Raw genomic sequence first — 14,724 nt, forward strand, 5'->3', positions numbered from 1 at the left:
AGTATTCTATATCTGGACAAAGAAAGACTTAAAAGGTAAGTCATAGCCAGCTTATAGGAAGTTTTAATATCAGATGCTAAGGATATTACCATCCTACCAGTTACCAAAACTTACAATCTTAATTATTATCCTTAATTTATTCTTTTTCCTTCCCTTCCTATTTCCCAATCAATGATCAATTCTTGTTCAATATGTTTTTCCAACAGCTCTTAAGGCACACATGCACAATATGTACTCATGTTTATACATATGTACAAACATATCTATGTTTTATATGCATATACTTGAGTTTGACATGGATAGAATTAGGTTGATTTATAAACTTAATATTTATGTATCTAGGAATATATGTGTATATTTAACCTAAATCTATTATCTATCCATCTATCTACCTACCTCTATTTGTCTACTATGCAAAAAAATATTGAAATAAGTCCTGGGGATACATAGACAAAAAAATAGATAACTAAAAGTTGTCTTTATTCCTTTTCTTTCCTTATTCCTCCAATATTGAATCAATGATTATCTTGTGTATTTTCTTTCTGCAACTTATCTTGAAAGGTGCACAAACACATGCATGAGTACATACATATATACAGTTTATACATACATATACGTGGATTGGATATAGATAATAGTCTACCTCTCAAACTATCTATTGTTTAATTACTTATCTATCTATATTTGATTTGATCCAATCTCATAAATATTTGTTTAGTGCTTAGTATAGGAAAATATTTTGCTAGCATAACCAAGACAAAATTAAAAATAGTTTCTGCCCCAAAGGAACTTATATTCAACAGAGGTTTATGGTGTATAAACAGTAAACAGAAGAGTATATAAGGATGATTCTGTCTTTAGCAGAAATGGAAATTTTGGAAGAGGAATGGATTTCAGGATGAAAACAATGACTTCTGTTTTGTACATGTTAAATTTCTTCCTCCCTTCCTTCCTTCCTTGCTCCCTCCCTCCTTCCCTTCTTCCCTTCCTTCCTCCCTTCCTTCCCTTCCTTCCCTTCCTTCCCTTCCTTCCTTTCCTTCCCTTCCTTCCTTCCTTCCTTCCTTCCCTCCCTTCCTTCCTTCCCTTCCTTCCTTCCTTTCCTTCCTTCCTTCCCTTCTTTCCTTCCTTCTTTCCTTCCTTCCTTCCTTCCTTCCTTCCTTCCTTCCTTCCTTCCTTCCTTCCTTCCTTCCTTCCTTCCTTCCTTCCTTCCTTCCTTTCTTTCTTCTTTCTTTCTTTCTTTCTTTCTTTCTTTCTTTCTTTCTTTCTTTCTTTCTTTCTTTCTTTCTTTCTTTCTTTCTTTCTTTCTTTCTTTCTTTCTTTCTTTCTTTCTTTCTTTCTTTCTTTCTTTCTTCCTTCCTTCCTTCCTTCCTTCCTTCCTTCCTTCCTTCCTTCCTTCCTTTCTTCCTTTCTTTCTCTTTCTTTCTTTCTTTCTTTCTTTCTTTCTTTCTTTCTTTCTTTCTTTCTTTCTTTCTTTCTTTCTTTCTTTCTTTCTTTCTTTCTTTCTTTCTTTCTTTCTTTCTTTCTTTCTTTCTTTCTTTCTTTCCTTCCTTCCTTCCTTTCTCTCTTTCCTTCTTTCCTTCTTTCTTCCTTCCTTCCTTCCTTCCTTCCTTCCTTTCTTTCCTTCTTTCTTTCTTTCTTTCCTTCTTTCTTTCCTTCTTTCTTTCCTTCTTTCTTTCTTTCTTTCTTTCTTTCTTTCTTTCTTTCTTTCTTTCTTTCTTTCTTTCTTTCTTTCTTTCTTTCTTTCTTTCTTTCTTTCTTTCTTTCTTTCTTTCTTCTTTCTTTCTTTCTCTTCCTTCCTTCCTTTCCTTCTTTCCTTCTTTCTTCCTTCCTTCCTTCCTTTCTTTCTTTCTTTCTTTCTTTCTTTCTTTCTTTCTTTCTTTCTTTCTTTCTTTCTTTCTTTCTTTCTTTCTTTCTTTCTTTCTTTCTTTCTTTCTTTCTTTCTTTCTTTCTTTCTTTTTATTTTCAAAACATATGCATGGATAATTTTTCAACATTAACTCCAGCACAAGCTTGTGTTCCAATCCCCCCTCCATCTCCCCACCCTCTCTCCTAGATGGCAAGCAATCCAATATATGTTAAACATGATAAAATATGTTAAATTCAATATATGCATACATATTTATAAATTATTTTGCTGCAAAAAGTCAAAACAAAAAAAGAAAAAATTGGAAAGAAAATAAAATGCAAGCAAACAACACAAAAAAGATGGAAAATGCTATGTTTTGATTCATACACAGTGCTCTCTGGGTGCAGATGGCCCTCTTCATCACGAGATGTTTGGAACTGGCCTGAAACATTCTCATTATTGAAAAGAGCCATGTCCATCAGAATTAATTATTGTATAATCTTGTTGCCATGTACAATGACATCTTGATTCTGCTCATTTCACTCAGCATCAGTTCATTTAAGTCTCTCCAGGCCTCTCTGAAATCATTCTGATAGTCATTTCTTGTGGAACAATAATAACCCATAACATTCATATACCAAAACTTATTCAGCCATTCTCCAACTGATGGGCATCCACTAAATTTCCAGTTTTGTGTCACTACAAAAAGGGCTGTCACAGACATTTTAAGATCTCTTTGGGATATAAGTCCAGTAGAAACACTGCTAGATCAAAGAGTATGCACATTATTTGATAGCCCTTGGGCATAGTTCCAAATGGCTCTCCAGAATGTTGGATCAATTTACAATTCCATTAACAATGTATTAGTGTTCTAGTTTTCCCACATCTCCTCCAACATTTTTCATTATATTTTCCTGTCATTTTAGCCAATCTGAGAGGTGTGTAGTGGTACCTCAGAGTTGTCTTAATTTGCAGTTCTCTGATCAATAGTGATTTAGAGCATCTTTTCATATGACTAAAAATGGTTTTAATTTCTTTATCTGAAAATTGTCTGTTTATATCTTTTGACCATTTATCAATTGGAGAATGGCTTGAATTCTTATAAATTTGAGTCAATTATCTCTATATTTTAGAAATGAGGTCTTATCAAAACCTTTGAATGTAAAAATGTTTTGCTAGTTTATTATTGCCTTTCTAATATTGTCTCCATTGGTTTTCTTTGTACAAATCCTTTTTAACTTAATATAATCAAAATTATCTATTTTGTTTCTAATAATGAACTCCAGTTTTTCTTTGGCCACAAATTCCTTCCTTCTCCACAGATCTGAGAGGTAAATTATCCTTTGTTTTTCTAATTTGTTTATAATATTACTCTTTATGTCTAAATCATGAACCTATTTTGACCTTATTTTGGTATGTGATGTTATTTTTTATTGTTATTTGTGTATAATGCCTAGTTTCTGTCATATTGATTTCCAATTTTCCCAGCAGTTTTTGTCTATTAGTGAGTTTTTATCCCAAAAGCTGGGGTCTTTGATTTGTTAAACAATAGATTGGTATAAGCATTGACTATTTTGCCCTGTGAACCTAATCTATTCCACTGATCGACTACACTATTTCTTAGCCAGTACCAAATGATTTTGATGATCAGCGCTTTGTAATATAGTTTTAGATCTGGCAGAGCTAGGCCACTTTCATTTGAATTTTTCATTCATTCCCTTGAAATTCTTGTTTTTTTTTTTTTTTTTGTTCTTTCAGATGAATTTTGTTGTTTATTTTTTTCTAGATCTATAAAATATTTTTTTGGGGATTTTGATATGGCAGAATAAATAGATTAATTTAGATAGTATTTCTTGACTAACCCATGAGCACTTGATTTTTTCCAGTTGACTAGATCTGACTTTATTTGTGTGGGAAGTGTTTTATAATTGTGTTCATATAATTTCTGAGTTTGTCTTGGAAGATAGACACCCAAATATTTCATATTACTGAAGTTATTTAAAATGGAATTTCTCTTTACATCTCTTGCTGCTGGAGTTAGTTGGTAATATATAAAAATGCTAATGATTTATGTGAACTTATTTTGTATCTTGCAACTTTGCTAAAGTTATGAATTGTTTCAGTAGTTTTTTAAATTGATTCTATAGGGTTCTCTAAGTATACCATCATATCATCTTTAAAGAATGATAATTTGGTTTCCTCATTGCCTACTCTAATTCCTTTAGTCTCTTTTTCTTCTCTTATTGCCAAAGTTAACATATCTAATACAATATTGAATAATATTTGTGATAGTGGGCAACCCTTTTTCACCTTGATCTTATTGGGAATAGTCCTAGTTTATTTCCATTATATATGATGCTTACTGATGTTTTAAAATAGATGTTACTAATCATTTTAAGGAAAACTCCATTTTTACCCGTACTCTCTAGTGTTTTTATTGAGAATGGTCTTGGATTTTGTCAAATGCTTTTTCTGCATTCATTGAGATAATCATATGATTTTTGTTAGTTTGATTCTTGATAGAGTCATTTGTGCTAATAGTTTTCTTAATATTGCACTAGCCCTGCATTTCTGGTATAAATCTACCTTGATCATAGTATATTATTCTGGGAAATACTTTCTGTAATCTTTTTGTTAATACTTTATTTAAGATTTTTGCATCAATATTCATTATGGAAATTGGTCTATAATTTTTTTCACCCCTACCTAGTTTAGGTATCAGCACCTTATCTATGTCATAAAAGGAATTTGGTAGGACATCTTCTTTCCCTATTTTTTCAAATAGTTTGCATAGTGCAATGTTGAATTTGAGATACCTATGGGATATCTAATTAGGAATCTTCATCAGGAATGGAGTAATTCAAGAATATAGTTTAGGAGAAAAGCTAGGTCTGGATATTTTAGTGTCATCTGCAAATAGAGAAAATTAAAATCCTGTGACTGAATGAGATCACCAAGAAAAAAAGGTACAGAGAGAAGAGAAGAAAGTATAATGGCCTTGAAGGACACTCAGAAGTAGAGGGGTGAGGCATAGATTATAATCCAAAAGAAATTAAGGAGGAATAGTCACATAAAAAAAAATTCAGGAACAGCATTATCATGAAAACTTGGGAAAGTTAGAACATTAGGATGGGAGACTTATGAAACAGTTTGTGTGTATGTGTGTGTGTGTGTGTGTGTGTGTGTGTAAAATCTTTCTTTAAATAAGTTCAGATGGGAGTTATGTTCTAGTTACCAATCCCCCACCAAACCCCTCATTCCTTTATGCCTCCTTTATATATGAGATAATTTCTTCCATTCTTATTTTTCCTTCCTCTTCCTAAAAACTTTTTATTTAGTCTTGTGTTTAAATGTCAATTTTTTTTAATCAAGAATGCTTGAAAATTCTCTCTTTCATTAAATATTCATATTTTTTCTTTCTTTAAGATATCAGTTTTGTTTGGCAGATTAATTTTGGTTGTATTTCTTGCTCCTTTACCTTCCAGAATGTAACATTTCAAACCCTTCAGTTCTTTATAGTGATAGCTGTTAAATTTTGTGCTGTGACTCAACAATATTTGAATTTTCTCTTTCTACTGCTGGCAATATTTTCTCCTTTACTAAAAATTCTGAATTTTCTATAGAATTCTTAAGTGTCTTCATTTTATAATTCCTTTTATTTGGTAATTGGCGGATTCTTTTAATTTCTACTTTGCCCTCTAGTTTCAAGCTATCTCATTTACTTATTTTTTGGCTGAAGCAATTGGGGTTAAGTGAGTTGCCCAAGACCACATAGTGTCTATAATCAGATTTGAATTTAGGTCCTTTGACTTCAGGGTTGGTGCTTTATTCACTGCACCATTTAGCTGCCCCTCTAAGCTCCCTCTATAGTTTTCCTTTATAATTAGTTTAAATATGATGTACAAGTTCTTTTTATAATATATCATTCAAGTAATTTAATGCTTTTAAAAATGTCTTTCTTCAATCTATCTTTTAGTCTAGTTAATTTTCCTATGGTGTAGTTTACATTTTCTTCTATTTTTTGGTCTTTTTTCCTTGTTTCATTGTGTCTTGATGTCACATGAAATCTTCAGCTTCCATTTGGTAAATTGTAATTTTTAAGAACTTCTTTTATTCAGTGAGGTTTTGTACTTCTTTAATCAGTTGTTCAACTCTTTTTTTAAGAAGCTATTTTCAGTATTTTTTGTGCCTTTTAAATCAAACTATTGATTAGTTTCTCATAATTTTATTCATTGTTTTAATTTCTTTCCCTATTTTTTCCATTACTACTCATATGATTTTAAAAATCATTTTGGGGGCTTGAAAATCAACTTCTTCCTTAGCTATTCTAGAAATCTTGGGCTTGTTTCTAGGCTGTATGGTTTTCTCCTTACTTAAGGCTTTGCTTGCAAATGTTTTTTTTAGACAACATTTCCTGAGTTTATTTCTTGAGCTTTCCTCTCACTACATTAGCTTTTTTATAATCAGGTTCTTTTTTTGGTTGTTTGCTCATTTTTCAAAACTATTTCTTGAATTAAGACTTTATGTTAGAGTTGGACACTGCTTACCTTTTGATGGGGATTATTTCCCTGAGTTTCAATATTTTAAGTCCTTCTGTTGCTTTCACAGCTAGGTCTGGGGATCTAAACTATTTTGGTGCTTTCAAAGTGGAGTAGTCTGATTATTGCCTACTGGTATATTCTGTAGTTCTTACTCAAGTTGGGGTTCTGCTCCCTTGTGACCTTAACTTCTTTTGGTTCTGTTCTTTTATTATTATTATTAAAGCTTTTTATTTACAGAGCATATGCATGGGTAATTTTTCCAACATTGACCCTTGCATAACCTTTTGTTGCAAATTTTCCCTTTCTTCCCCCTACCCCTTCCCCTGTATGGCAGGTAGTCCAATACATGTTAAATATATTGAAAGACACGTTAGATCGAATAGGTGTTTACATATTTATACAGTTATTTGATTATGCAAAAAAAAATCAGATCAAGAAGGAAGGAAAAAAAACTAAGGAAAAAAACAAAATGCAAGCAAATAAAAACAGAGAATAAGAATGCTATGTTGTGTTCTACCCTCTTTTCCCATTGTTCTTTCTTTGGGTGTGTAGATGATTCTCTTCATCACTGCATAAGTGGAACTGGTTTGAATCATTTCTATGTTGAAGAGAGCCACCTCTGCCAGAATTGATCAGATATAGTTTTGTTGTTGCCGTGTATAATGATCTCCTGGTTCTGCTAATTTCACTTTGCATCAGTTCATGTAGGTCTCTCCAAGACTTTGAAATCATCCTGCTGGTTGTTTCTTACATGTTCTATTCTTTTTCAAACACTGTTTCCTCCTCACTGTACTTCTGGCCAGCCCCCACTCTAATATTCACATACATCTCCTTTTGTCCTTTTAAATTGTCCTGGTCTAGGGAAAAAATGGCTTAGAATTTGGTTTTATATGTTTAGATTCATGGGGAGTTTATGTATATGTTAAACTGCCAGGCATCTCAGAGAAGGATATAGGAGAGGATTCTGCTTTATCTAGCTCCAGGACTTTTCTTTATTTACAGAAAAACCACAAGCTAATCCCATTTTGGAGATTGCAGTGGAAAGCAAACTTTCCTTTCTGCAGCTCTAGGTGGCACCAGAAAGCAATGAATTCCTATGCTTTTGATATACCATCAAAAATTAGTTTCAGCCAGGGAGCTTCCACAGCTGCTCCAGCTTTTACTCCAGCCAATCAACAAAGCAAAATTGTCTTCCATCAGCAAGCTCTCTGCAAAAGCAACTAAAGACTTACGTGTCCTTTGCATTCTTTCAACTTCATTGACGCCACTTCTCCTGCTCCTTTTTCTATCTCATGCTGACTTACTGTCATGCTGATTTCTTAATAGTTTTTAATGTCTCAAATCAGAACCTCTTAGCAATGTGATTCATTTTTATGTAAATTCAAGAAATCTATTTTTTTTCTGGCAGGTATGAACTCAACATTGCTTATTTGATCTTCCTACAGTTCCCCAACAGTTGACTTATTTATCATTTTGTTAATTATGAATATCAATTTTTTTCTTTGTTTGATAAATATTTTATTTATAACCTCACTTGGTATTGAGCCATACAATTTCACTGTATTTATAGCTAAATAGTAGAGTAACAACATAATTTTAAATATAATTTAGTAAGCAATTTTTTTCCATAAGTTCCAAGATTATTATATATTATATATGTGAAATTTCTATTAAATGGAATATAGGTCAAGCAACATTTATTTACATTTGCATATATTTCAAATATGTGTAAAACAGAAAGCACCATTCACAAAAAAATAGCTGCAGGATAAGAGGGAGTCCAGTTTAGTTCATTATATGACTATCCTGGACCTTAAGTCTTACAATTAACACAAGCTGACTTGCATACTATATTTCTCTCACTTTCTTTAACAAATTTGGAAACTACTTGACATTGAGATTTTTAATATAGGGAGGTTCATATAAAACTGTAACATTTTGACATAACAGAAAAGCCCTTTGAAAAATAGTTGTATTCTCCCCAAATTCAATGTTCTTTTGTAGGGTTCCTTTCAAATCTCAGAATGCACCAATCATAGACAATCACTTTGTGGCATATTGAAATGATAGGAAATGATTCCTATCATAAAATAATTTCAAATAAGATGGAATGAAAGCTATATAGAAGAAGAATTGAAGTCAGAGAAAATAAAAATAAAGAAAAAAATGAGAACACACAAAATATATCTAGATTTTATTAGTTAACCTGCAAAAGATTTTTTTAAAAAATTATTTTGAGACGTTATTATCCATCCACCCCCAAAAGGGAATAAATGTTATTTACAAAACTATTGTGTATTTATCCAATTGTTGAATGTGCCTTTGGCTTATATTTGAGAGAGATGGTCTTTAGTTCCAAACTAGATATATTTTCTATCATTTTTATTTTTAAACTTCCTCCTCATACTTTCTTTCTGAGTACTATACTACTCTGACCTATGAAATGATCTGTGAAATGAACTCTGTATAAGATACTTGCATAAGGAGTCAATTTGGGGAATATGAATATTTTGATATATTTTTTGAAAGTCATTTTACTATTTTTTCTTTAGTTTTCAAATTATTACTAAGTTTCCAAAAACATTCATAGAAGCATGTCTTCTTCAGTCATATTGTCACCTGGATTAATTTCAAGTGCATTTGCCTTTTTTTTTTTAATTATAGCTTTTTTATTGACAGAACATATACATGGGTAATTTTTTACAACATTGTCCCTTGAAGTGCATCTGCTTTTGTTGTTGGCTCTTCATGTAGATGCAATATCTATTTTGACTGTTGTTGTTTTTCAAAGTAGGCTTCTTTTCTCTGTCATAGTTCTTCTAAAGTAAGAGATGTTGATAAATTTGTACTTGAAGTCTGTGGAATATCTAGAACCACTTTGCATACTAAGTTGAATTGCTCTAAGCAGATCTGCTTTTTCATTTTCCATATCAATTTCCTGTCAACTCAGTGCTAGAGTTCTTTGTAGATTCTCTTATCTTCCTCTAACATTTCTATTCCATCATATGAATGACTTACTTCTAAGATTGCTCTAAGTCTGTGTTATGTACTCTTTGACTTTAAGTTGAGCGAATTCTTCTCTAATGAGTTTTGGTCTAGGCATTTGTTGTATGGAAGTCATGGGCAGGAGCTGGTCAGCTTCACAGTCTTGTAGATCACCATTTTCAACAATGGAATAACCTTCCTGTTATAACTGAGCCATTAAAATACAAGGTAAGGATCTGATAATAATTTTGTATTGTTTCTTTTTTATGATAATAATTTTAGACCTGTTGAGAGAGCTTAGGTTGAGCCACTGTTTTCCTAATTTTCAAATTGTAAACCAATGTTCTTTATAGTTGCATATAAATGATCTTTCATTTATAGGATTAATCCAGAACCTCTGATAATTTGGGCTATTGAAGAAGATTAGCTTTGAACTTCAAACTTTCAAGGCATTGCTTATAACTCGAATAGAGAAGAAACCACTGCCATTCACAATTCCTGAAGATTGCTATAAAAATGTTTGATAGTTTTCACTAGTGATTTCTTCCTCTGCCATGCTCATCTGCTCTTTTTCATCTAGCTGATGAGATCATCTATTGATAAGCAATAGAGAATAATTTCATAGGTCTGAAATATTCTTCTTGGAACAAATTATTCAGGCAATGTGGAGTGAGTGAGCCTTCTTGTTTCTCATGGGAAATAGACTTTATGTTGTCTGGCATCAATGGCCCTCCACTCCTTCAGTATTCAGCTCTGTCCCCTTCATCACCTCTAAACCAAATATCAAAATTTTAAAGCACACACAATTGAACTAATGGATCACAATGTCCCATTATTGGTAGTCATTTCTCTGCTTTCAAGCAGGTCCTCTCAGTAGGTTCATCTGAAACAATTCTGTAGCAGATTTTCATAATAATCTCCACATGTTTCTTCCCAGGAAGATTTTATTAGTTTTCTGCAAACAAATATGCTTTTCCTTTCCCATTCAATTATTCAAACATGAAAGTTTATTTATACAAGTTCTCTGGAAAAATAGAAATTTCACTAGAATCTGAATTTTACTCAGATTTTCCTCCTATGTGATATTGCCTATCTTGCACTGTATTTCTTCCATTTCTGCCCATTAACATCATATCTGTGCTTTAAGAATCTAATCAGATATTTCTTTCTCTATGAAAATTGGGCATATTCCTCCACCAGGACCTCATGATTTTCTGGACTGTCAAAAATGTTTTGCTATAACACATCTTGTTTGCATTTTAATTCTGTATGTGTATTTTATTTTTCTTTCTAGATTGAAAGCTATTTCAGTGATTAGTTCAGTGATTTGAATCTAATGAACACATTAATGTTTGCTGAATTGAACAATGTGTTTGAACATAATTTGACCATGGTCCAAGGATTCATTATTTCATCAGTGTGAGCACTTTCATGGTTGATCATAATCTCTCCATGACTTGATTGCTTTTGTTTTGAACATAAATTCACCATCTACAAATCTCCTGGGTTTCAGCTATGTTTCTTCATTGTTAGGTCTTTGATGTGTGGTTTTATCTGGCAGAATTATGCTTTGGTATGATAACCTTTACTATATATACTATGATAAGGCATCAGAGTAAGACTTTATTTAATTATTTAATACAGGTTGGATTTACCATAAGAAAGGACAAATTGTTAAATTACAGAACTAGCAATGAACTCCAAACTATCCTGTTCTGCAAAAAAAGTTTAAAGTTCAAAGATGCTAAAGAGGTAGGTGTAGTAATTAGTGAAGTGAAGTCCAAATTATATTAGAAATTTATACAGTTGATCTTTTTGAGGGTTGAGGTCCCTTTAAGACATCTGGGCTTTCCCCAGCCCCCAGCGAATCTGAGTTGGCTTGGGTTTTCCCAGCCCCCCCACTATCTGCTCAGGTTTCCCAAACCCCACAGTTTCTTCCTTATCTAAAAACCCTCCAGGAGCCTGGGACTCCACCCACCTTAAAGATCTCCAAGAACCCCCATTATAAAAGGGGCTACTTTGGAGTCTACATTTTGCAGAAGTCCTAAGCATGGCATCCTTATTTCGGTCATGTCAAGGGTTTCTGCCCACCAGACCTATTCTGGTGTCCTTTTATCTCTACCCTCAACTTTACTGACTAAACTTTACTTCCAAATCCTTATAATAAACCTTTTAATCAATCTAGGTTTTCAGGCCTGTAAATTCCTTTACAGGATACTCTGCGCCATCACAGGACTATCCTTGCACCAACCCAAAAGGGGTTCCCCCTTTCCTAACTCTCATCAATCTCAAGGAGCATTAGTAAATTTTACTACCCAAAGAAAGAAACAAACAATCCTTCTAATTCTTCCATATGTCATATAAATTTCTTCTCAAAGACAATGTAATTCATCCTAAAGAATGTCTAATGTGGAACATTTAAAGTTATCTTTCAGTAATGTATTTTAATATAACTATATTTATTTTAACTTTTTAATTTTTATATATTTAATTCTGAATTCTTTTTCTCTCTTACATCCTTTTCTATGCACTGAAAAAGCAAACAATATAACAATTATACATGTGAAATTATGGTTCTAAAATATCAAGACAGTTTTCCCTGATAATTTATTAAAAATATGATGTCTGAACTATTTCTTTGATCAGGGTTGTCTGTAAAGGGCTGAAACTATGAAAAGGTGTGCCTGAATCAGACAACCAAGCACTTAAGGCTAATTACCTATTCAGTATTAAACAATGACTCTATTAGCATATGTTTGGATAAATGGCCCTTCTCACCACTGATGCTGACTCAATGTTCGGTGTAAAGATAATTGTAGCAAGAATTAGAAGGTGAAGTGAGAGAGGCCAGACTTCACTTGGCAGCAAGAGGAGAAGGAGAAAGATGGATATTCTAGACTTCAGAATTATTAAGAGATCTTTGGCTAAATCCTGGCAGTTTGACTTTCTCCCCATGAAGAACAAGGATTTTTACTTATTCTGACTCTGGCTGATCCTGAGGTCTTCAGGGAGCTAGCCTGGACATTATAGGCTAATAATCTTATAATTCTTAAATTATGTATCCTCAATCTATTTTTCAGGTCAGTTGTTTTTCAGATAAGATATCTTCCATTTTCTGCTATTTTTTCTTGATTTTGCTTTATTATTGTATTATTAGTACTACCACAAAAAGAACTGAGATAAACATTTTTGCACATATGGGTTTTTGTCCCTCTCTTATGATTTTCTGGGATACAGACCTAGTAATGTCACTGCTGGGTCAAAGGGTATGCACAGTTTGATAGCCCTTTGGGCAAGCTCTAAATTGAACTCCAGAATGGTTGAATCATTTCACAACTTCACCAACAATGCATTAGTGTCCAAGTTTTCCCACATGCCCTCCAACATTTATCATTGTCTTTTCCTGTCATCTTAGCCAATCTGAGAGGTGTGAGGTGGTACCTCAGAGTTGTTTTAATTTGTATTTCTCTAGTCAACAGTGATTTAGAGTATTTTTATATGATTATAGATGGCTTTCATTTTGTTATTTGACATATCCTTTTCATATCCTTTGACTATTTATTAATGGGGGAATGATCTGTACTCATATAAATTTGACACAATTCTTTATATATTTTAGAAATGATACTTTATCAGAAACACAGGCTACAACATTTTTTTCCCCAACTTTGTGCTTTCCTTTTAATCTTGTTTTTGTTGGTTTTGTTTGTGCAAAACCTTTTTAATTTAATGTAATCAAAGTTGTCCATTTTGCCTTTCATAATGTTCCCTTGTTCTTCTTTGGTCACAAATTCCTCGCAAATTAAGAGATCTAGGGATAATTTACCTATGATATCACCCTTTATGCTCAAATTATGTATCCATTTTGACCTTATATTGATAGGGGTGTGAGATGTAGGTTTAGGCTGAGTTTCTGACATATTATTTTCCAGTTTTCCCAGCAATTTTTGTTGAAAGGTGAGGTCTTAGCCCAGAAGCTTGGATGTGAGTGTTTATCAAATACTAGATTATTATAGACCTTGATTATTGTATTGTATATATTTAATTTATTCCATTGATCAACTACTCTGTTTCTTAAACAGTATTAAATGGTTTTGATGATTGCTGCTTTGTAATATAACTTTAGATCTGGTACAGCTGAGCCACCATCCTTTGCATTTTTTTTTTTTCATCAATTTTCTTGATATTCTTGAACTTTTGTTTTTCCAGATGAATTTTGTTATTATTTTTTCTAGTTCTACAAAATAATTTTTGGCAGTATGATTGGTATAGAATCAATTCTATTTTTTAAGAAGTTTTTGTATCTCCTTTCCCATTTGGCTAATTTTGGTTTTTAAGGCATTCTTCTCATTAATTTTTTCTATTTCCTTTTGTATCACTCTAATTTTTCTTTCCAATATTTCCTCTAATTCTCTAACCTGATTTCAAAATCCTTTTTGATCTTTTTCATGCCCTGAAATCAATTCTTATTTTTCTGGTTGCCCTAAACTATCTTGGCTTTGCCCATGGAGAAAATTGTTTAATAGACAAATAATTGCTTTAGGAGCATGTTGGTTTTTTTTTCCAATTTTTTTCAAAGAAAGAGATATTTTCTTTTTAAAAAAATGAATTTTTTTTTTTTTTTTTTTTTTTTTTTTGCTACTGAAACCTTGAAGTCAAAAAGACGTACATTAGGAGGGATGAGAAAGTTAGGTGGCTTTAAAGTTGCCTGGAATCCACATTGTGTGTCATATGATCCTGAGATTTTGAGGAAGAAGATTCCAAAGGATTCAGGAAAGAAAAGTATAATAAGAACCTCATGTTCTAAAATTCCCCAGGTGAAAACAATCTAACGAGAAATAATTTCAATTTTAAAAAAAGAGAAGTTTTCTAATAACTTTAATGAAGATTCATCAGGAAGTAACTATCTTGAGGACCATGAGGCAAGGCCACAATGGCAGAGTAAAGGCAGTGATTTGCCTGAGCTCTTTCCCAGATTCCTTCAAATACTTATAAATAATGTCTCTGAACAAATTGTAGAATGTTAGAATGCACACAAAGATGGAGTGAAAGAAAACAACTTAGAGGGATAGCAGGAAGGGTCTGTCTCACTGGGGTGAAAGTAGAACATGGGATAAAGCTCATAGAAGAAAATAATTACTTTGAAATTATAATGGGGCAAGTGGAAGCTAATGACTATGATAAATCAAGAAACAATAAAACAAAACAATGAAAAAATAGAATCAATGTGAAATATCTCATTGTAAAAATAACTGAACTGGGAAATAAATCCAGGAGAGATAATTTCATAATTTTTAGACTATTTGAAAGCCATGATCAAAAAAAAGAGCTGAGGCATCATCTTTCAAGAAA

At 32.4% G+C, this 14,724-nt stretch overlaps 1 pseudogene; it reads right to left on the bottom strand.

The window, feature by feature from the left end:
* Positions 1-9,150: 9,150 nt before the first annotated feature.
* Positions 9,151-12,484, bottom strand: LOC141543919 (ataxin-3-like; annotated as a pseudogene).
* Positions 12,485-14,724: the final 2,240 nt, after the last annotated feature.

This window comes from Sminthopsis crassicaudata, chromosome 5, assembly GCF_048593235.1.
Source record: "Sminthopsis crassicaudata isolate SCR6 chromosome 5, ASM4859323v1, whole genome shotgun sequence".
In the NCBI taxonomy this organism is placed as follows: Eukaryota; Metazoa; Chordata; class Mammalia; order Dasyuromorphia; family Dasyuridae; genus Sminthopsis; species Sminthopsis crassicaudata.